Source organism: Cygnus atratus, chromosome 2, assembly GCF_013377495.2.
Source record: "Cygnus atratus isolate AKBS03 ecotype Queensland, Australia chromosome 2, CAtr_DNAZoo_HiC_assembly, whole genome shotgun sequence".
Lineage (NCBI taxonomy): Eukaryota > Metazoa > Chordata > Aves > Anseriformes > Anatidae > Cygnus > Cygnus atratus.
Genome location: NC_066363.1, coordinates 141,446,688 through 141,468,720, shown reverse-complemented (window position 1 = coordinate 141,468,720; position 22,033 = coordinate 141,446,688).

Here is a 22,033-nt window from a genome sequence, read left to right as displayed (position 1 = left end):
GTAATTAAAATAAATATTTTTTCCACTAAAATATTGTCAAGAAAGGCTAATTGGTGTTATTTCTTTCTGCATTCTGTTTGTCAGAAATAACTCTCAATGAGGCTTTTACAAAAATAGCAAGGCCAGGAAAACTAGGCTTTTGATGTTCACCAGGTTCCTGCATCATTAACTGACATGGGGAAACTCAGTTCAAGTATCCATCCTTCTGACTCCCCTGCTGGCATCTACAAATCACCATATTAAACTGTTATCCAGGAAGGAGTATGAACAGCAACATACTAAGTATGTCAAAACGTTTGGTGGATTATCAAACAGATCTAATTTGTAAAAGAAATCTTTAGTTCTCAGTGAGTGAATTATGAGATTAGTGTCATGGATGGGATAAACTTGGTATTCCACAAGGAAATATCAGGTTACTCAATGCATCTCAAAGTATTTATCTCCATTTAGTGTTCTGCACATTGTTATCAGAAACGATGATTACACAATAAACATCACTAATACTCAGCCAGCAAGACCCTGCCAAAATGTAATGCCCTTTTCAGTCCTGTGAAATAAGCTTCACTCACAAGGGTAAGATTGCACCTTCCTCCTTCCATAAAGGCCATATCCCTGAGGGAGTCATTTCAACCCCTGCCGTCTTTCCTTGTTACATTCAGCTTTAAACTGAAGCTTCTTTAGGTTGTATTTTTTTTTTCCTATTGTAAATGCATGTGTAAAAGCTAATGTGGGCATGATCCAGAAACAGCTCCCTTCAGAAATAAACTTTCAACAGCCCTGTTGAAACTAATCATTCTGCAAATTTTGGGCTGTTTCTTCACATGATACCTGCAAAGAAGAACTAGAAATTCAGCTAGAGAGAGACATGCAAGATGGACTTTAATTTGAGGAAACTGCAGCTGCATTACAGCCACTTGGAACAAAGTGAAGTAGTTGCCACTTGAAAACTTGTCAAAGACCAAGCTGTCCATTATGGGCTCTGTGCCCATACATCATGGAGATTAAAAAAAAAAAAAAAAAAAAAAGCATAAAGCCTTTTTTGGTTTATTATGAGTAGTTGAGGGATATGAAACTCCTGTGTGCACTGTCAAAAAGTTATAGGCTGACAATGGCCTTCTGCTGGGGAAAAAGAAGATTTTTCTTTCTTAAAGTCATGTAACTGTTTGCCAATGGCTTGGAAAGGCTGGTGGGAATTCCAACATCCAGGTTCATAGGCATGACTTGGAGAGAGCTGGGGAGGGCGTTGTCCCCTGCAGAGTCTGGTCAGTTCTCATGTTTAGTTTTAAGAGAAGTCATCTGCAGTCGGCCAGTTTTTGCTTTGCTCAGACCAGATGATTGCTGTACTTCGAAAATCAGTCTCCTCATGGGGTGATGCTCCTCGACAGTGTTGCTGGTGATTAGGGGTGTGAAAGCTGTCTCTGCAGCACATTGAGTCCCTGGGCTATTCCCAGCCAAGATCCAGTTTATTCCAGCTCAGTTGTAGCAAATGACCTACTCAAAAAAATGATGGGCAATTTCTCAAAAGTGGTGTAAATACAAAGACTTTCTCTTATTTCATAAGCAATGAACTTTGGATCCCCCCCACATTATTTTCTAGTGGAAATATGCTGCTGAGTTGTGCTCCTCTGACATCTTTATTTTCTTTTGTATATCCAGGTGAGACATAACCACTGCAAAATGAAACCACGTCACTGCTTGCCAGTGTTTAATGCAAAGCACAGAGGGAGAGAACAGCAGGTTGAGGAAATAGCAGGAGACACCCACCGAGGTTTTCTTAGCAACTTGGATAAACAGAGTAGAGGAAGAGGGGAACAAAATGTAGTGGTTAAAATGGAATAAAAACATACCCGAGAACACAGCTCACAGGGAGGCCCTACCTACCAAGAACACAAGACAGAACACAATCTCCACTGTGAGAAGATTAGGCAGAGGTGGTGCTGTCTGTTGGTGATGATCAGATGAGAGGGAAGAAAAAGCAAGGTAATGTCTGCCTGTCTATTTTGATGTCTTTTTTATTTTTATTTTTATTTTTATTTTTTTTTCCTTCTTCTGTGGTCCAGTGATCACTTTGACCCAGACAGTCATTTCATTTGCTGGTGACTGGGTTTCCCAGTTTGTGCTCACTGGCCCCCGTGCATCCCACACAGACTTAAAAGGGGAAACAGTAATTCAGGAAGACTCCTAACACAGCAGGGTTACATTAGTAATATAGAAGGGTTAAGACTGAATACCAAGGTAGTTTAATTCTATTTTCAGAAATCAGTACCTAATGCAGGGTTATCTTTAATGACAGACACCATGGTGTCAAAGGACTGTGTCAGGTTTCAGACCTTTTCATAGTTTAAATTCCTATGTTTAATCAAAGGTTAACTGAATCATTGCTGGTGGTGAAGAGTTATTTCAATGTGGCGTTGTAGCGGGTGGCCTACAATAACTAATACCATATTCAGGCAGCAGTCTCATACATGCAAACGTATTCCCCGTGCATGTCTCTGTGTACAGAAAATATATGTGGCAGTATATATAAGCTATCTCTCAGGAGACAGTGCAAAATAATTCTAGTTGCAATTATTTTTAACTGCTTCATCCCCTAGCTGAATAAATGTATTTTTTCTCTTGAATCTTTAATAAATAAATAAATAAATTTGTCTCAAATAAAATGAAACAATTAGTTTCCTTTGATTCCTGAGTGTCAGAACTCATATCTGCAGAATTCTGTTTCATTTTCTATGGCTGTATTTTATTATATGCCTTTTTTTTTTTCCATTTTTAGTAATTTGTCACTATAGTAATTAATTTATGTGAAAAAGGAGAGTATGGTGCAGAGCCCAGATTTTTTTTTGTGTGTGTACAAATGTAGCTTTGTACCAAGTTTTTAAGAATATTCCTTCTCATCCTTTATTCTGAGTTATGGTACCTGAATTTTTGTTTAGTTTGAATGGTGTTTAATATTTGGAATGTTAATAAATTTCACTGATTAGCTTTCTAAAAAGTATTTATTTTGTGGCAATGTATATTTTCATACTGCATAGGGCTTGACCAACTGCATATGAAATTTCTATGATATCATTGAACATACTACCATATATATTATTTTATGTAAATATCTGACACATGTTCCAGATTTTGTTCATAAAGTTCCCAAGTTTAAAAAAAAAAAAAAGTAAATTATGTGATTAAAAGAGTTGCTTCAGAAAATGGAACAACCTAAAAACTAAAAAAATGCCGCTATATTTCTACTGAACAAGGATTTTCACAGATTTGCCATTAAGCAGAAATATTCAGGGCAGGGGGATTTCTTTTTAGAACTATTTGTGGTTTCACTTAAAACCTCAGAATGAAGTATTTGGGTTTCCAACAAAAGATTCACATATTTTGGTGTTATGTTTGAAAATTTCTTTTTATTGAGTTTTCGCCTCTGATTCCACTAAGGAAATCAACAATTAAATATAAATAGGAGACAATAATTATTGGCTTTCTGAAGAAAAATGTGGGAAAAATTGCATTTCCTGCCCCTTCCCTCTATAAGTTAACTAACATAAGGGCATGAGAAAGACTCTGAAAGTGCATTCTTATTTTTGTACCTCTGTAGTTCACGCATAACTGAGACAAATCTGCTAGAGACATAGTCGCATAAAGCTACAGGTGATAAACCAAGAAGAGAAAGTATTCCTTACTGTGATCAAGTGCCATATACAGAATTTTATGTCAAAATATTTTTGGTTGTGTAGCTTCTTCATTAACACACAAAGAAGAAACACTGTTTTCCTTGAGCCTCTTCAAAAATAATGCATGATTTGAGAGGAATTACAGTTTGTGTAAGCCACAAAGATGCAGTCAACTTCCTACTCTGCATCCTGCAGCTCTCAAGAAGATAGCCTGAAAAAAAAAAGAAAAAAAAAAAGTAGCAGGAATCCTCTCCCAGTTCCAGCTTGTGCAACAAGCCTTTCTTGCTGCCCATCCCCTTTGGCGGTTGCCTCTGACCTGATTCCAAATGCACATTTAATTGAGCATCCCACATGGAAATGAAATTTGCCATAACTAGGGAAGGAACATATCTCACCATAACATACTGCCCCTTAATGCAAAGGAAAAAGGAGATCCACTCTGCAGAACAAAGTTCTGGTGTTCTGTGTTGTCTAGATAATGCACTGAATTTCTCACCAGCTTTCACCAAACAAAAGACCAGCTCTTGAATGGGTTAACAAAGCAGCATTCTATCTGCTGGATGCAGACAGTTATGCAAACTGACTGCACACTAAGCCAGCCCCTCCTGATGCTGGATACATAAGGGCATTAAAAAAAGGGGGAACCTGCATCTGCTCTGTGTTTATAGACAGACATAAAATGATTATTGTAAGAATTGTAGATAATATGATCCAATGTGTATACAAACCTCTGGAGTATCCGAGGAATTCATTTTAGTTTTGAGAAGACTTTGATCTATCAACATTGCCATTTTCTGTTCTAAATAACAATTAAGCCATTACAGCAGTATAACTTAAGCCAAGTTTTCTGTAGATTTCCACCCCATAACAATAGATGTCAGATTGTAACACAGGATAATTCATATAACAAAAGAAATCACCCAAATTTTGATCTTCAAAAGAAAAAGAAATATATATATATATAAAATAATATAAAATCTAATCTAAAAATGAAAAAATGACATCTGCAGTTTTAAGCAAAGTGGTGTTAGCTGAGTGATTAGATATCATGTTTGACCATAAAGGATTCATGGCCTCCCTTTGTTCCAAAAGCTATCTAAGCTGTGAATTTATATTACTTATTTGTCCAATATTTTAGACTGTGGTGGAAGTAATGAAATACATCAATAATTTGTTACTTTAGTCTCCTTGCCTCAGAAATCTGGTTTCAATTCCATCTGGACTAACATCTACAAGCTTAACTGTTTCAATATATCCAAGGCCAAAAAAAGACATTTAGTGTTAAATCAAAAATCTGGGGAACATTTCAATGACTCAATCACAAAAATAAGAATCATTAGCAGTCACAATTTCAGCTCTAAAACTTAGCAAAATAGCTCTTGAACATATGAGTGCACCCCTAGATTTTGTGCCTTCTCCAGAGACAGTGGAGCTTGCTAAGATTTAACAGTGACAGAGATTAAACACAATGCTGAGCAGGAAGACTTCAACAACAGTTGTTGCATTTAGCCAATACCTTTGCCAAAAACGTGCTGCTCAAGTTTGCCATAACTGGCATACACTGAACACAGTCTGTGCCACCAAGAAGGGAGAAGATATGCTCCTCACCTCTCAGTCCCTTGATTTTTCATGATTGACCAGTATCCATTTGGACAAGAGATGTGTAAGAGACACTTATTTCAAAGAAATCTGAAAAACATGAGAGAGAGGGAAGGGATTAATCATGCAGTAGATCTCCTTATTGCAGTTAAAGTAAAATTATTAGTCCTCTCAAATCTTGCCTTCTCTTGTGTTTTATAACACAATTTTACATATATTTAAAGGAAAAATGAGATTCCATTTTCTTTAACTTAGAATAGCAACTTTAATTTTCTGTCATGAGTAAACACTTCACTGTGAAAGTATAACATAAATATAGAAGATGCTATCACTTTTTAGATTTTTTCATTTCAAACCTGAAATAACAGAATTTGCAGGTTAAAATCTTCCTGTTACATGTATTTGTCACTCCTTGAATGACAATCTCCAGCATTTTCCCTCCCTGGAGACCTTTTGAACTTTTTAGGGTAATTTTGAATATGTTCATTTGAGGATCCCGTTATTACTTCAATTTATTATGATGCTATGTCACTCATAAAATGATTTGATCTGATTTGATGGTTAAAGCTCTTTCCTTAAGTTCTATTGAAAAGTTTTCATATGATATTTTTTTCATTTTGCTAACTCTTCTGTCTAATCCATGCAACCTGGGAATTTTGCAGTGATAATGAAATCTCAACCATCATCCATGTTGCAAAGTTTACTATTACTGAAGAAGTTATTCCTGAAGCCATAAGCTCACTACTCTCTTACAACGGCTCCTCTCTGTGTGCTCATCTAATATCTCACTTCTCCAAGAAAATACCTGAATATATTTCACCACAAGCAGTTAACAAGGAAGCAAGAAATCACTTGATCCCAGTAGATCAGCAGGGGATGCACTAAGACCAAAACAAAACCATTAATCTTCAGGTGGTTCTAACGTCCAACATACTTACACAAAAGCATTGGTAAGCATTTCTTAGCTTGTTCTTAATGTTGCTCATGTTCACAAAATAAGTTAACCAAACTAATGCTCCTCCATTTACTCCACTAAACTGTACTATCCTCCTGCTGCTCTGCTTGATCTTGCAGGTGGCAGGATACAGTTTAGAGAAACTCTAAAATGTTTTAAAGTACTTTTTGCTTCCTGTTCCTTTTGCAATTCTCTTGGTTTTAATACTGCAGAAAAAAAAAAAAAAAAAAAAAAAGATTCTTCACAATCTTCACTTTGCTTTTATTTTTATTTTTTTCACAGTGTTCTATCCTCCAAGATTCTATGAATCCTAAATGCAGAGCTTAAGCCTGATAATGATTTAGAAATCTTAAGAATCTAAGAAATACTTCTAATTTAATTTAGTGGTTTTGCCCTTTCTTGAAGAAAATAATTCTTCCACATCCATTTAAAAATCTAAGATGTTTATATGATCAAAATACCTGAATAACCACAGTGAAAATTCTTTATTTATTTTTGCTACTCTAGCAAATCACCCTGCACCTCTGCAGTAATAATATCCACCAAGAATTCCAACCAGCTAAGGCATGATCTCCACTTCCTGAGAACATGTGGCTGTTCTGAGGCTGTCGATTTTTCCAAGGGTATCTCTATTTGATCTCTTGAAACAGTTTTGTCCCGTATGAGGCTAAAGGCACTGATATACAATTTCTAAGTAAATCCCTGGGCTGCTTTTTTGATGATGGGGTTATGCTAACCATGGCCCAGTCCTTGGAGATCTTGCTTGTACTAATCAAAAATGTAAAATATATTTGCTTAAGCTTCTTCAATTTCTAACCCCTCTATCCTTAACGGCTTTGGACAAATATTGTTTGGCCTGATGCCTTGTCAACAATATCATCCCTTGATTCTTTGCTAGGGTTGTTAGTACATACTTTACTCTTTTGTTTGATTTCCATAAAACCTGTAGTGCTTTTTGAGCCTTCTCAGTCTTTCCAGCTGGAGCAGCATTTACAGCACATTCTACAACTTTGTTATTCCCTCAGGTTTGCTTTTAAACTTCAGAAGGTCCACACCTCCTGTATTTTCCACATAACTGCAGTTGGTAAAATAAACTTCATAAATGGAGAATTCTAAAAAAAAAATAATAATAATAATAATAATTTAAAAAAAATGCAGTAGTGGGGTCCACTACTACTACTGCAGTAGTGGGGTCTAATGGGCCCGCATTAACTATAGCAGTTAAAAGTGATATATATTACACTATGAAACAAGTTTGATGAAAAAAGATACATTTTTTGTTCTGAGGGCTACTCCTGTAGTGATTGAGTTTGTGATTGGAACTATCTGTGCAAATTTAACAATTTCTTTATCCATTTCTTGAGGAAGTCATTGTCACTAAATGTATTTCATGGCTAATGAGGTTCTGAACTTCCATGCATCTTTAAAACTGGCTAACTTTGGAAACTGCCAGTTTTTAGAGGTTCCAGTACTTCACGTCTGATACTGCTCTAATCTGCAAAAGTGCTTGTGGTCTTTCTCTACTGATGAGGTGAGTCTCGATGAGGACGGGAATAAATGTGTTTAGAGAAGGTCGAAAAGCCATACGTGGATTATTATTACGTAGCTTTCACACAATGAAAAAACCTAAATACCAATTAGAGCAGGAAACTGTTCCCACCCCATTCTGTTCGGCACACACAAAGACAAGGCAGTATGTGCCCTAATAATTTACAACCTGCCAACAGAGAACAGATGGATGAGACAAACATATTGAGTTATAAATATGTCATCTGTTCCCAAGAAATCTCAAACCTCTAATTGGAGTCAAAAGGCTGAATTTATACTGAGATCATAACCAATGAAGAGATGAGACTCCTGCTCACCTACCACTACTTTTTAATCTAAATTCAGAGAACAATTTTTGCTAATAGTTTATCATATCAATAACAGTAACTAATATTGTTATCTTGGAATCTGAAAAGACTTGTTCACTGATACCGGGAAAAGTTAAGTGATAATATACAAAGAAAATGTAATTGTATTAACCCTTCAGTGTCTCAGAATCATACGGCATTCCTCTGTGCAGTACTTCGATCACTATCACTGGAAAATCTGTGTAACTGATGTTTTTGCAAATGTGTCTCAACTAAAGCTTCTCAGAGGTATTTGTTAAGGTGTGTAGGTAACCAGATATTAAAAAGGCTCTACCCAGCAGGCTGGCAGCAGTCTCATATTAAGTAGATGCATCACTCACATGCACCACCCCAGAGGAGGTATGGCACTGTTTTGCACCATCCTGATAGAGCCAGTGTAGCCTCTGAAGATCATGTCATCAAGGGACAGAAACCTACAGCCACTGCTGGGAAAGAGAAACAGAGCTGGAAGCCCTCAACAATTTAAATCCCAGCTGGATTTCCATTCAAGTGGTGGCAGCTGTCCTACCCAGCACGCTGAGCATAGGGTCAGACCTCCAGCCAGTGAGGTTTTCTAAGAGGCTGTGGGTGGTACCTGACTGGTGGATTGTGTGTTCTCAGCACAGAAGGAGGGATCCAGCTGCACTGACCAAAACATTGCACAGACAGTCCTTACAACACATAATCTTTTCTCAGATCAGCAAGCACTGCAGACTTTGCATTCCTGCTTGCTGAATTATGAGCGAAATCAAAAGTAATAATCCCAGATGTGCTGTTTAATCCTGTTGCAAAGACTGAAAATATGATAAAGTTTTATCCTTTTAAAATATTATCTTTTAAATAGAGATTTCTAAGTTCATCTTATCAAACCTTCTGTGTTATTTTATTGTTGTCTTTCTTTTGTGTTTTTAAGTTTGCATTTCAAACCAGAGTGATACTGCAGCGGTGGCCCAGTACTTTGTGTCATTTCCTGTGAAGACTACCACCCTGCTCCCTCCCCTGGCCAAGTGATATTTACAGGGCAAGGCTTCAATTGAGCAACATTTTTTAAATGTAAACATAGGAAATGGTGTGCCAGGTCAAACCAAATCGCCCCTATACTCTGTTATTCTATAGAAGAATATCTATATAGAATGGTCAACAGTTGAAGTGCAAGAAAAAGGGTTAAATCACTGACTCCACTAATTTGCAGCTCAGGAACCTCTTCACTAAGAGATAATGTCTTTTACGTAATGACTACCTACACATTTTGTCGCACTATTTTTTTTCCAAACATTTGCACATTTTACAGTATTTGAATTTTTAATATCTCCAGTGTTCTAGGCTAAAGATACTCTAACTTCAGCTTCTGTATGAAAGCGAAAGACAATGAACAATCATCCCCTGCTGTACACCACTCCTGATTTTAATGGACTATATATCCCTTCCTTTATCTTTTGCTTAGCAGTAAAAGTTCCTTCTTTGTTTGGAACAGTACCAACGCTGTTCCAAAACTTCAATCGTTCTTCTTGCCCTCCTTTTCTTGCTCTCCTCCTCTTTCCTCTGCTGTTGTAGTCTCCTTCCAGTGGAGGGAACATAAATGCAGACAAAACTAAAGATGTAAGAACCCCACAGCATTGCACAGTGACAGTGTTTTTCATTCCTGTTTTCTGTTCTGTTCCTTTCCAACATTTTATTTCCTATTCTGATTACTTTGAACAATAAGTTGATCAAATAACAAGGTGAGATCAAAGCTGCAGTAATGTGTAAAACTAGCTTTCTCCCACACTTGTATATGTACCAAAAATCTTGAAGGTACAGTCAGGGATCTTTTTGTTTGTTTGTTTTGTTTTTGTTTTTGTTTTTGTTTTTAATGCTGTTAATCAGAAATTGAAATAATTTGAAATTGAAGCTGGGGGGGAGAAGGAACAACAACTATTAAAAATATTTCTAATATTAATCTATTATGTTCTTGTAAGTTATTTATTATCTTCTAAGTTATATATACTGGCACAGGTTGTTCAGAGAGATTGTGGAGTCTCCTCCTTGGAGACCTTCAGAAGCCGCCTGGACGTGGTCCTGGGCACACTGCTTTGGGTGTCCCTGCTTGAGCAGGGGTGGGACCAGGTGGCTCCAGAGTCCCTGCCAACCTCATCCATTCTTGATTCTGAAATTTTAGATATATTTTAGAATACTTTTATAAAAAGCTACTTACTTTTAAAGCAGAGTTAAAAATCAATTTCTAAAGAAAATAAACAAATCCTGCTTCATTTACACAAGTGAGTACTCTCTTTAAAGAATAATCTGTACTCACTAGTGATGATTTAAATCAAGGGTAATAGTATTGGCTTAAATGGAGTGGATATAGCTTTGGAGCTATGTAATACTTTGGCAAAGTTCTTTTAGCAAAATATTTTGCATGACAAAAGCAGAAAATTGTTAATTACTTTTGAAAAAGCTTACTGCATGCAACAGTGGATGTATTGTCCCTTGCATAGTCATCACTAAGCATGTATCATTTGACCTTGAAATTACTCTGCAGTGTGAAAGAGCCCAGAAAAATAAATAAATAAATAAATAAATAGAAATAAAAATAAAAAATCAGTGGGGAATCATTCAATCTGGCCCTGCATTTGCAAATTCTTTCCTCTCTTCAGATATACATGTGCAAGTCTACTTGACATCGATGTGCTAAAGCCTAATGACATTTCTTGCAATTAGCTTTGACTAATTCACTTGATGCAATATGAGTTTTTCCACAGATATCTAAGATCAAAATTTGGCAGAGCATTAAAAATGTATCTTAAGATATAAGGTATTGCATAACTTTCCTCATATGGCGTACTGCTGAATAAATATTTTCTCTGAGACTAAGATCAAGTTGCTCTAGCATCACTTCCAAATAACAGTGGAGGTATATTTGGCTGCAGTACCTAGCTTTTGTTTAGCATGCTCTGTGTGAACGTCCTGTTTTTGAGGCAAGAACAGAACATGGCATAGCAAACATCTGACACAACTACCATATAATATTAATTTTAAGTTGCCATAGATGGCATCTCCAATTCAGTAAAGAAACTGTACTTCCTGGCACTGGCCTTGGTGGCTACTGTGCAGCCAGAACCCCTGAGAGCAATTCTTCATTCTTGAGAATGAATCATGTGGAAACTGCATGGTAAATAGCACTCATTTCTACCCAACAGGAAAATTGTCATTGGAAATGTCAACAACATTAACCTCTCCAAGGAAAAGTCATCAGAACTGGACCATTACATGAAAAATGAGTAACATAATTTACTCGAAAAATGAAGGACTTAACATCAGCACAAGAGACATGGGGCAAATTTTCTCTTGCTTAGAATGATATAATTTAGAATATACACCACCCTGATGAAACTTTAATGCAGTTACAAATGTGTGACAGGAGTGGAGATGGCTGGCAGGAGAGGCAACAGTTGGGAACATTATGCTTCTTTATCTCAGTGCAGCAGTACGTCTTGAAACATGAAAGTAATCCCATGTGGCTGTTTAAAGAATAACAGTAGCATATTCATGTATGACTACCTATTTGCATATTTTAAGTTGATATGTTCACAGTTCTGTGAAATACCAACACATATGGGTGTTATTTTTCATTCTCGAAACCCAAATCATTCACCTGTGTATATATTGAACCTGGGCACTAACTGCAGCAGCTGCAATCCAGTATACACTCTCGTCCATGCACAAGTAGTTCCCTTAAATAACTCACCAATCAGCAGCAAATTACAATATTTAAACATACAGTATAAGGCAGTACGCTGACAAAATGGACATCTGGATTTTATATTAACATTTACACAGTGTGCTTAGCAAATGTTCTGCTTTATTTACGTGAAATGGAAAAGCAAATACATGATAAAGCATTAGAATATATTTATACTACACTGAAGTTACAGACCTATAGTCTAATTCAGGGTTTATGTTGCCATCTACAAGAAGAAGGCATTGGTTTTAACTCCCCTGGGAGTCCCACCTAAGAGGCCTGCAGGAAAATGAGCTTGAGCTGGCGCAAGTAGTTTACTAGTGCCAATGAGACGAGGAATTGCTGGTGCTGAAAGGAGGCGTGGCCCATGGAGTATGAAAACTGGGAATGATTATATTGGCAGAGGATCATGTTTATTCAGCATTGGCCACCAACAGGACTACTGTGTTCTTGTTAAAGTTTCTCTAGGTAGTCTGCATGATAAGTAATGATGAGGATGTGGGGGCTCAGAGCTGGCTTTTGATGGCATATTTCGAATAGCACTTACCATATCAAGCTTCTCAGTGATGTTGGCTTGGATATTGAAAGGGGCTGTTGACTAAATAACACATAACTTAAATTATACCTCAGCTTATCCAAACGTTCCTCTCCAACTTTCATATCCTCTGTCCATTCAACTTTCATATCCTTATCTTTTGGAGGCCGCAAGATTCAAGGACACAGACAGAGGCAGGAATAAGAGAGAACCTCACTCTGTAAATAGTCCAGCTTTCTGTTCCTCTCACAAGCAGCAGTTCCCTCAGCTTCATGGTTCTTTGCTTCCCAGAGCAGGTCTGTTGGGCTTTCAACTTGGGCACTTGGATTCCTCACTCCTTCACCCATCTTGTTTTCCAAGCAGCTGTCCCCACTACCCTGACACCAAACACTAGATTTTCATGGCTATGTCTTTACTCATAAATAAAATGGACCAGGGCCCATCCTGTGAGTCCCTCAACAGTAATGCAAGAAGTCTGTGCAGTCAACGCTATTCCCAAAAGACATAAGATCCACTGAAATTGAAAGAGTCTTAGCTGGTGAGAAATAGAAAGCGTTCATATTCCTTTGATCTAGCATCCATCTGTTGCAAGGCCTCTGGAGGCATTTAAGCCTATTTTCCCAGTGTTTTCAATATAATTTAAGGATAATTTTTCACAAATAGACACAGAAACTGAGGAGTCTTTTGAGCAATTTGAACTACTAAGCGCTCAGAATACGTAAATCATGTTTATTTTGTTATTCTCAAATGCCTTTACTGACATTTATAGGGAAAGAAGTTTTCTTTTTCCAGATTATTCTGTGGTATTCTGGTACCTTCAGCTTAATGGTTTACGTGATTCAGGACAAATTTAGTCTGGGTCAACATAATAAAGTTAATGTTTCCTGCAGTGCAATTTAGAAAATTAAAATGGATCAGCAAAATTGCAGAATTCTATGGCATGTTAATATTATTTTCACACAGTATAAATGAAACTGAGATTAAATAACACACTCAAACAGTCCTTTCAAAGCTAGATAGTACAGTATCTGTTGGATTTACATTCACAAGAGAAGGCTCTGACAAAAATACGTTTTGGAGATATTTAACAATGGTCATATAAGTGTTTGAAAATGAAAGTAAGAAGCAAAAAAAACACCATACTTTTAATCACACTTAAAGGACTAACTTTTGAATTACAAAAGTTATTGTTTAAACTCATTTGCTAGAACAACATTTTATTTAAGGTTAGTGGACCATAAATACAGCTGAATATAAGCTTTTGAACTCCACTAAAAAGCATACTTAATACTAAACTGTACCTGCATTTCATTTCTGTTAAAATTATTTTTAAAATCACTATTTTGGACTCTAGAGTATATCCATATGCCCAGGGTAGTGCCACAGAGAGTTGGAGACTAGCATAACTGAGTAATTAATACAGCCATGCTAGTTTCAATACCCAGACTAATTCACTTGGAGACAGCTCTGCAGCTATGTCCTATTGCAGTTATAGAGATATGGCTTTCTCTAGCTGTCAGCTCACCAAAGTACCAATATTAGTCAGAATTCAAAAATGAAATTATTGATAAAAATATTAAGTAATCTTAATAGATTGCGTGCATTTATCCTTCTACATCAATATAGAAAGCAAAGGACTCTGGTATGGGTTTAATGGACATAAATTTCTAATGCTGGCATTTCATTTAAAACCAGTGCAAAACTGCTTGTCAAAAAGACACAATTGGAAAGATACAAATGATTTATTAATTTGGAATTAATTCTGGAAAATAAATTCAGTCAAAAAAAGGGGAAAATGCAGAAAATTTCACACGGAAATTTTTGAAAATATTTCATTTTTTCATTTTCAAGCGTTTGTATTTTGAAAATGGCAAATGGTTATCTGAAAGTTAGTTTTCAAAATAAATCACTTATATTTACTAATCACTAAATACTTACTTTGTGTTCAATTAATTTTCAGCAGAGTTTGGGGCTTTTTCATGAAGGAAACAAACAGAAAAGATTTTTAAGTGATTTCCTGGCTTTTTTTTTTATCTTACATAACAAAAAGTAAAACTGTCTAATGCACGACTCTCAGCCAAATGTATAGTAATTGTAAACATACATGTTTATCTGTATGTCCATGCAGTGTCTCAAACACGAATTCTTGTTAAGTTGCCAGTGCTACTATTTTTTACACAAATTTTTTTTCTCTATCATTGGTCTAATTCTGCAAGACAGTGAGTAACCTTCATCTTGTGATGACAGCATCAATTCATTTGAGAAGTCTGCATTGACATCAGGCTGAATGACAAACACAAATTTAGGGGTGTAGACCTCAAATTTGTTTTTGCAGTTTCCCAATGTTTATTTAGTAGGGGAAGAGAGCATCCAATTGTTCCTACTTCAAGGTTTTGTAAAAGAATATTCAGTCAATGTAGTCTAGATTACAGAAAGAACTCTCTCCAAGAATAATCTCTGAGGGCTCTATTAAACAACAAACAGTTCCTAAGCTCTCTGAGCAGAAGCCAAGGAAAGGCCACAAGTGATACAGAGACTAACTCTGTACACAGACGACTGATTTGGCAAGACAATAGCCAACATACTGAAGAAGGCCTCTTGGTTTTCATTCCCTTTATATCTCTCTCAGCACCAAAGCCGCAAAAGTTGTAGGCTGTCTGGTAAAAGAAAAAGTGTTTTAAATGATCCCTTTCTTGCCGTGGAGCCACTGGATAAACTGGTATAATTGCTCAGGCGGGTAAGACAACCACTACTTTGGTGACAAAAGGTTTTTTTTAATCCAGCGTCACAACAGCTCATTGTTACATTTGTTAGTATGAAAGTAGGCTCAAAAGGGACAGTATAATTATTTTTATACTTATAAACTTCTTTTCTTTCCCATAGGGGAATCTTGCTTTAACTGGAAGGCATATGGCCCATGATGTTCTTTGTGGTTATTTTTTTCCCATTGTTGATTTTTCTGTGTACATCCTTAAAAAGCTTTCTGGCTGACCTAAGTGGCTGTTGGCTGACATCAGTTGGGAGACTTGAAGTGTCTAGAGAATACCCTCATCATTAGGACCAAGATGTTCAACTAACACAAGAGCCAAATAATTTTTCGACACTCAAGTTCAGATTGACAAAGCTGTATGAATAAATTAAAAATAACTGACTCGTACCGTTACCAAAAATGAAAAGAGAATATAATAAGAATAATTTAAAGTGTTGATAGAAAAGTTCATGTATATTTGTAATTAAGTTATATTATCTTCATGATATTATATTGTTTTATAATTTCTTCTCCAGATTATTCATGTATTGATTTCATTCCAGGAGAAAGCTCTAATGGAGAAAAGAGTGACCCAGTATGTCACCTGCTGTGTTAAATTCAGCTCAAGCAAAGGACTGACACTGACTAAGCAACAAGTCCAAGCATTCTGGAAATATTGGAATATTTCCAGTTTTTTAGAGCTTTGTACGATTTATAAAAGTCTATGAATTTTAAAAGCCCTAAAATAAAATAATAACAATAAAAATGAACAATTTAGAAATCTAATGCAATGCAGTAGCTGGAAATAACCTAGAACACAGAGGCAATCACCAAGAACCTCATCTGGGGGAGCTGGCTCAGCATGCTGTCAGAGTTAGGGCAGCTCCATTGACATCACTGGAGTTACATTAATATGAAAGGACAGCTTACATCTGGGATCTGGCCTCACATGAAAAATAGATTTGCTTAAAGTCTTTACATACTTCCAAAGGATGTAACAACTGGAGTTAGTCCCAATACTGATATGCTTCAATAGCTGTGTTATGTAAAACTGCATGCAGATTACTGGGAGCAGTGTGCCATTTTTAAAGAAGTTTGCCATGGTTTGCCATCTTTAAAGAAGTGAGGTGATGGTAATTTTAATACAAAGATTAAAAAAAAAAAAAAAAAAAAAGTTAAACAAACTATGTCCTAGTCCTCAGTGCATTGCAGATCAAGTTTAAAAAAAAAAAAAGAAAAAGCAATTTTCCTCCTGCTGTTACATTATGCAGAAAGTGAACCCTTATCAAGGCTGCAGTCCTCAAAGGCTGCTTGGCCTTACAAGAGGACACATCAGCATGGAAAAATTAACTGCCAGTACAAAAGACTAATTCTCAGGAGATATTTTAAAATCACATTCTTGAAAAAATTTCCTAGAATAACAAAAAATCTTATTTTCTCTCCCTGACACACTTTGATTATAACAGAAAGGACTCTATTCTGTCTTCTACATGTAGGCTTCTGGTGCTATTTGAGATGCCATAAGACAGCTGAACAAGACCTCACTGGAGAATAGGACACAGGGTCTACTAGAGCAGTAGTTGGACACCAGGTGTCTTATGTGAATTAATATCTGTATTTAGCTGAGAGGAGTCCAAATACTAATATTTCTATTAATAATAGGGCATCAGAGAACAGAAAAACTCTCCAAAACTTACATATTCTGTGGACATCTCCAGCTCTGAAACGAAGGCCATAACTCATCCTAGGACTAGTGCTTTGTTTTCAGATAAAGTTGAAAATAACTTTGGGGAAATAAAGCAATTTTAACATGACAAAGATAGAAGTTGAAAGTTCTGGGAAATTCTTTTATTAAATCCAAACCAGTTGGATATAAACATCTCAAATTCAATAAGCTCTTGGGAACAAGTTCGAGAAACAAATCAATGGGATACTAGCTAGATAGTTGATGATTCTAAGTTCGCTTTAGTTTTGTGTGACCTACTTTGTAGCTATTTATCTGACAAAGTGCTGAGAAATATTGTAGATGATTTATGACAGTAATAATATTCTTGTATTTCAGGGTTTGCAAGAAATGCTTGCTACTATCTCCCACTGGCTTTAGGATTGCATCCTGTCTTCTCTGATTCAAAGCCAGCAATGATAACTCATTCCTTCAGTATGTCTCGTTTTGGTTACAGCAATGCAATTTACTTAAGCCGGAAAGCATCAGTCCTGGGAAAGTTGCAGCTGCTGCAGATGCAGGAGCAGTTTGCTTCCTCAGACCTTTCAGTCACAAAACCATTTGCTTTGGACTTGCAGCCCACACACTATCTAAATTGGTCTCTAGAGGTGAACTTTGTCTTCTCACCAATTAAATAAAATTATATGCATCTGTGTGATGCCTGCATGGGACAATCAGTTAAGTCCATAGAGTTAGTGGGATAGACTCAGAACTAAGTGGGACTGTAGTTTTAATGCCATTTTGCTTCATGGGAGGCATGCTTCAGTCCCTCATTTTCTTTCTTGGATAGTAAATTAACATATTAAAGTTCATGTTACTACTGGGACACCAAAATAAAATAAGTGCTTTTTTATCAAAGTGAAATATAGCAAAGGTTGTATTACTTATGAAATGGAAGAAGTTTCTGGGTATGGAGTATTGCAAAGAGTATTAATAAACTTTGGAGTGATCAACATTTCTGGAAAATTGGACTTTTTAAACATGTCCAAGTTCAAGCATTTTGGTACTATACATTAATATTTTCTTTGCAGTCTGTTTACATCAAATACATTTTGTTAGAGGGCCCATATGAAAATAAACTTTTTTAGGATAGCTCTGCTATGTTAGCTATTTGTGTCTTTTGGCTCCCTTACCAACATGGAAGCTTCCAGATAGCCTCTATATTCTCTGTTTTAAAAGCACACCCTCTTGGTTTACAGTACTAAGCTGTGTTGCTCACTATCGCCAGATCTTCTACAGCGCATTAATTGTGGCACCCTGAACCATGGGAAACACAAACAATAACTAGAATTGCATCTGTCTCATGATTGCACTTGAAGATAATCTCCTGATTGTGCCCACTTATTAATATTTTCCGGTTTGCATCACTGAGTGACCTTGGAGCACCTGAACAGGACCCCTTTCAGACACAAGCTCCAGGAGTGCTCCAACCACAGATGGGTGTGGTGGTTTTACTTGGGGGAGTAGCCAAGCTCCACCACAATGGCTCTCTCACTCCCCTTCCTCAAAGGTCAAGGGAGAGAAAATACAATGCAAAGGGCTCAAGGGTTGAGATAAGAACAGGGAGATCACTCAATGATTATCATGACGGGCAAAACAAATTCAAAGTAGGGAGATAGTAAAAATTATTGCCTATTGCTAACAAGCTAGGGAAGTGAGAAACAAAGGAAAGAAAACAAAAACACATTTCCCCCCCATCCACCCTCTTCCACCTCCTCCACGCAAAGCAGCACAGGGGAACAGGGAATGGGGGTGCAGTCAGTCTATAGCACTTTGCCTCTACCACTCCTTCTCAGTCACTCTCTGCCCCTGCTCCACGTGGGGTCCCTCCCATGGGATGCCGTCCTTGCCGAACCGAGACTGTGGGGGCTGCCCACAGGCAGCAGCCTTTCAAGAACTGCCCCAACATGGGTCTGTACCACAGAGTCCATCCATCAGGAGCAAATTGCTCCAGCACGGGTCCCCCACGGGTGGCAGCTCCCCCCAGATCCCCTGCTCCTGCGTGGGCTCCTCTCCATGGGCTGCAGCTCCGGCCCGGGGCCTGCTCCTGCGGGGGCTCTCTGTGGGCCGCAGCCTGCTCCAGGCCACATCCACCTGCTCCACCGGGGGCTCCTCCATGGGCTGCAGCGTGGAGATCTGCTCCATGTGCGACCCATGGGCTGCAGGGGGACAGCCTGCTCCACCAGGGGCCTCTCCACAGGGCAGGGGAACTGCTGCTGTGTGCCTGGAGCACCTCCTGCCCTCCTGCTGCACTGACCTTGTGGTCTGCAGGGCTGCTTCTCACTCCTCTCTCTCCCAGCTGCTGTTGCCCAGCACTTTTTATTCCAATTCTTATATCTGCTCTCACAGAGGCGCAAACAATATTGTTTATTGGCTCGGCTCTGGCCAGCAGTGGGCCCCTTATCTAACACGGGGCAGCTTCTGGATTCTTCTCACAGAAGCTATCTCTGTAGCTCCACGCTACCCAAACCTTGCCACGTGAACCCACTACAGTGGGTTTACAGTGGCCCAGGATGATGTTCTAGCTCACACTCTGAGCTACCCTTCCTTGTCCCCAAAATATAGGTGGTGTACATCTCCAGAAACATTTTGCTATTTATGCAAATCCATTTCTATTAGTTTGGTATGCCTGTTAATGGAGCAGTATCCATTGCTCAAAGGAAAACACTCTGTTGGCTTTATCTTCAGGACTGTTTTAGGGAATATTTTGTATATACTTTGCAAAGGTTGTAAGGGGATTATATGCTGAAAGATTTTATTTTCTTATTGCTTTTGTCTGTCATCTAGTTTCTGTTTGAAAATACCTTAATCAAAAAAGAAAAAAAAAAAAAAAGACGACTGTGGAAAAGGAACCTTTCCCCACTGGGAATGTGGGAATGGACTATACTTCATGAAAGCCACTGACAGCAAAGAGCATCCATTTAATGTCAGAATATACTAATTTACTTAATAAATAAATAAGAACAAGAGAACCATTTTTGGGTGGTCCTGTGTGGAGCCAGAAGTTGGACTCAATGATCCTTATGGGTCCCTTCCAACTTAGGATATTGTATTATTCTACGATTATATGATATATATTGAAAGGTAAGTGCATTAAAAATTCAGATGGAAGAACAAACAGAGAACAGGGGGAAAAAGCAGAGAGAGAGAGAGAGAATCTCACCACAATAACCATACCAACTGAAACTTTGATAACAAAATATGTACAATATTTCTAAACCACATTGCAGCCTACGCATTAGACACAGGGTAATAAAGACCTCACATAAGCAAAGATGTTACTGAACGTATAATCTTCATAGACAGGATCAGTTCCATATAGTCCCAAAGTTAAGAGAGGAACAGTCAATTACATTTATTGTGAATGTATTGCCAAGGATAGACAAGGTTCAATTGTACTGAACGGTTCCTGAGGTCATGGAATATAATTTTCCTAAGGCTTCCAGCTGGCAAATTCATTTTCTCACTCTCTCTTTTAGTCCCTTGTGTTTATTTTATAATTGTACTCATGATAGCAGTTACTGATCCCGCCTGTGCAGCCTCAAGATGGTTGTTTTCAATGAAAAGTGTGTGAAAATTATTAACTGGTCTGCAAGCAAGTGATTCAAATTACCCAATTCCACCCTAATTTATAACAAAGTTTATGACTAATGTCCAACTCTAATTTGAATTTTTCAAGACAGTTTCAGCTTCTGATATTCGTTGTGCAGGAAGAGGAAGTAAACTGGTTTACCAGGTACTTTTTTTTTTTTTTTAATAATAAAATTTAAGACTGCTGTTGTAAATTATGCCTGGTTGTATTCTGGGCAGGCATAGTGGAATCAGTGTGTGCAATTATTACTAGTAGGCCATAAATCTGGTAGGAGTGGAGAATCTGGGTAATGATGACCAGCCTTTTGCAGGCAGTCTCATCAGCTAATCCGCTGTCTAAACCACAACAGCAGGAGGGTCCTTAAACAGTGTATATAATAGAAGAGATATTCCATTATACAGTTAAAACCACTGTCTTCATTCTGTTTTAATAAGTGTAGAGCGTACCAGTAGCCCACAAACAAGGATTTCACTAGTTACAGGGCTACACATAACTCTTTGAACCACACATGAAAGACAAGTATAAAGGAAATCCAGTGGGTTCTAAATATTAAAGGAGATTCTGTACAAGACCAAAAGATGTCATCTTCATGTGTTTAAGCATTTTCACAAGAGACAGATGACTACTAGACATCAGTGTGAACTGAATGAGCAGAGTCCAGAAATCCTGGGGAAGATGACTTTTCTAAGTAGAATGTCACTGACTGGTTGACAGAATGCCTCTCTAGGCACTGCTGACTGCATTGACTAGATTTCCATGGACAGCCATAGGCTATAATGCTCAGTTGTACTGTGGACACACAGCTACCTACTTACAGATACGCAAGTTTAGGTTCCTCATCTGGATTTGCTTCCCTCTGTAAAGGCTCTCTTTAGTTGTCTAAGTGGAGGTGCAGAACACCATTTAGGATGTCCTCAGTAACCGAGGTGGCCTCTCCATTCCCTCCTTTAGGAAGGTGATAGTTTCTTCTTCAGTTTTGTATGAATAATAAGCTCAGTAACTGAAACAAGGCCAAAGAGGGCAAGAAAACTTTTCCCACTTAGAAGGAGAGAGACAGAGAGAATTTATTTCAGGATTCTATTTCTATGAAGATTTCTACATTGCTCTGACAGAAGATTTCTATTGCAGCAGATGGACCTGTGTTTTGCAGCACAGTGGAAAAATTTACACTACTGCATTCCTCTTATTCTCTCTGTCTCTCTGTCTCTCTGTCTCTGTCTCTCTCTGTTTCTGTCTTTCTCCCTCTCTCTCTCTGCTATGCATAGAAAGCATTTACTTCTTCTATTTCACTTGCTGTTTGTTTTTTCCTATTCCTGAGTAGCTACTTGTGGGATTCTGTACAACAGCAATGAAACTGCCTGGTTTGCAGTATCCCATATTGCTACGACGCAGAGCATTGCTTTACATTCAGACATTTATCTTCCCATTTGCCTGGGGCTAGACACTTCATGTTTTAATGAAAATGTATATCGCTCAGAAATGACTGGCTTAAGATTTCCTGTTTTTTTACAAATTTGGTATTAAAAAAGTATTGGAAAATATCCAAAAACATTCTAGAGAGCAGAGATAAGGACCTTACTGTTGAGTGCCCCAGCC